Below are 2,500 nucleotides of genomic sequence, written 5' to 3' on the forward strand. Positions count from 1 at the left end.
GGGTAGCAGGCCCTGCAGCCGTGGTCACCGCCAAATCGCCACAACTCGAGCAAGTGAAAAAAAAAGTAACAAATAAGAAAGGATCGTCGGCTTGGGGGTACGCCCGTTTCCGTTTCAACTTGTCTCGCGAGGGTGGTTTCGGGGCCAGCAGGAGAGCTCGTCGGGGTAGCAGGCCCTGCAGCCGTGGTCACCGCCAAACCCCCCACAACTGTTGGGCGCCTACCTGCGCGGGGCAGGAGGACACTTTCCGATTTCAAATCTCCGTTTGCCGAGTCCACCCCGAACGCACGCGGGCGGGCGGGTTCGCATCACCCTTCGTCACAAGGGGCGAAGCCCGTTCCACCGTCTCGTCAGTAGTGCCGACCGGTCTGTGATCGACGAGGGGAGCCACACCAGGTCCGGCCCTGCTGCTTGGCGGCACCGCGTCGTCGGGAGCTCGCGACAGACGGAGGGTTTCGGTGTACTCTCCAGCCACGGGAAACGAAGCCGGTGATGCAGGCGCCGGTCTTTCGCTCCCAAATCGGCTGGGTTTACATCGTTGCTATCTAGTCACGCTCCCTTCAAACCCGACGGGGTACCTATTCCCCTCACCCGTCTGTGCGTATACAGCCTCTTTGCACTTGCGGGATGGGGGTGGTGGTTTAAAGACTCTCGAGTTGCCGCCCGTCGGTCTCCGAGCTCCGTGCAGTAGTGATCCCCAGCGAACTGCCAGCAGGGCGAACGAGCGATCCCGCTCTCGGTCGGGGCGCCTGGCGTCGATCGGTGGTCGGTGGCTTGCGGGCAAGCTGCGCTGTGAGTGTGGGAACGAGTATGACGAGCCGTTGCCGCGACTCCCAGTCCACCTCGGCGGTGGCTGGGCCGGGCGGGCGTCTGCTCGGGCGAGTGCCGCCCCCGCCTCCTCGCAGGAAGTCCGCTCGCCGACACGCCGCCACGTGCACGCGTCAGTGACGCTGCCGAACCGATGGCCGGTGCCCGTTCCCGCCTCTGCTTTTCCTAGGGCAAAGCTGCTGCACGCCTCGTGATACTAGGCGGGCGACATGGTGGCGGTGATCCTGCCTCCGTCGCTGCGGTGCGTTGGGGCACGCATCGCCTCTTGGGCGCCCTGTCCTCCTCCCCCCAATAGACGTATGTTTCTGCGGGCCGCACCAGGATGGTGCTCCCCATCGCTTCACGCCACCCTGCTCCGCCCGCACGCCGGCGTGCAGGTGGCTGTAGCTCAAGGTGGGGAGCGTATGTGCGGTCCGGGTCGCTTTCCTCTGGCGAGGGAGAGACCTAAAACAAACTCAGACAACTCTTGACGGTGGATCACTCGGCTCGTGCGTCGATGACGAACGCAGCTAGCTGCGAGAATTAATGTGAATTGCAGGACACATTGATCATCGACACTTTGAACGCACTTTGCGGCCCCGGGTTCTTCCCGGGGCCACGCCTGTCTGAGGGTCGTTTGGCAATCAATCGCACTCGCCTTGGCTGGCGAGAGCGCGGCTGGGGTGTCGCAGAGGACCCGTCCTCTTTGTCCCCCTAAGTTCAGACTCCGGAGCCCTCCGGCGTCGGAGCGCTTGGCCTTTCCCCCCCACCCTGCACATTCCGTTCGTCAGGCTCGACGCCATCCCCCCGCCGGGGAGCGCGGCCTGGCGTCCGTCTGTGTCGTGGCAGTGGGGCCAGCACGGCTGTCACCGGTCCCAGAATGGCTGTCGGTGGTTCACACTGTGTGTGTGTGCCAACCCTCCTGGTCTCTGGGACACGGAGCTGCCACGAAGTGTTGAGCCTCCAGTGGGGGGTCTGCCTAAGCTCTGCACGTCCGCATTGGGTCCGTCTCTCGGTTGGCTGGCAGTGGAAAGAGTGAAGGGAGCCGCGGAGGTCCGGTGCTGGTGCGCCGCCGGCCTGACCGTGGAGCTCGCCGGTTTGACACGCTGACCCGACTCGATGGTTGATCGATTGAGAGTGCTGGGAGCTGCAGGCCGCCCGCTGCTGCAGCCGCCCGTCTCGTGGTTCGTCCTCGGCCTTAAGTGGCCGGCGGGGCGTCTGATCCTGTCTCCCCTGCTGGCGCCGAGTGCCTGGCCGAGGGAGGAGGTTTTCGTCGAACGCTGTGACTTGGACGGTCGCACGCGCGTGGATCGCTGGCTCTTGGCTCTCCCGTTCAGTCCGCACGTTTTCCGCTCCGTCCTGCCACCGGTCTCGGGAGGTACGGAGGGGTTGGCGGGCGTGGTGTGTGCTCCGTCACCGTGCAGGCACACCTACCACGCCGTCGGCCGACCCCCGCACGGTCCTCCTGGCCATCGGGAGGACGGCGGAACGTCGGGCTGTCGGGGGCCAAGTCGCCAGAAGGCCACCGCTGTGTCTTCCGTACCCTGTCACCGTCGGCGTGCCTTCCTCAACTCGTCCGACTCGGGGCCGCTGGGTTCAGGAGCGGCGTCGCCCGCCGGCCCCACTGAAGGCCGTGCCGTTCCGCGGCTGGCGATCGATGTGCGTGGCGTGCCTGCGCGACCGTTCGCCACTT

At 65.7% G+C, this 2,500-nt stretch overlaps 1 non-coding gene across 1 annotated transcript; it reads left to right on the forward strand.

The window, feature by feature from the left end:
• Positions 1 to 1,289: 1,289 nt before the first annotated feature.
• LOC140475013 (5.8S ribosomal RNA) lies at positions 1,290 to 1,443 on the forward strand. The gene has a single exon (XR_011959610.1). It is a non-coding gene; the product is annotated as a 5.8S ribosomal RNA (ribosomal RNA).
• The last annotated feature ends 1,057 nt before the right edge of the window (positions 1,444 to 2,500 follow it).

The sequence above is a fragment of the Chiloscyllium punctatum genome, unplaced genomic scaffold (assembly GCF_047496795.1).
Source record: "Chiloscyllium punctatum isolate Juve2018m unplaced genomic scaffold, sChiPun1.3 scaffold_1322, whole genome shotgun sequence".
NCBI classification, from domain to species: Eukaryota; Metazoa; Chordata; class Chondrichthyes; order Orectolobiformes; family Hemiscylliidae; genus Chiloscyllium; species Chiloscyllium punctatum.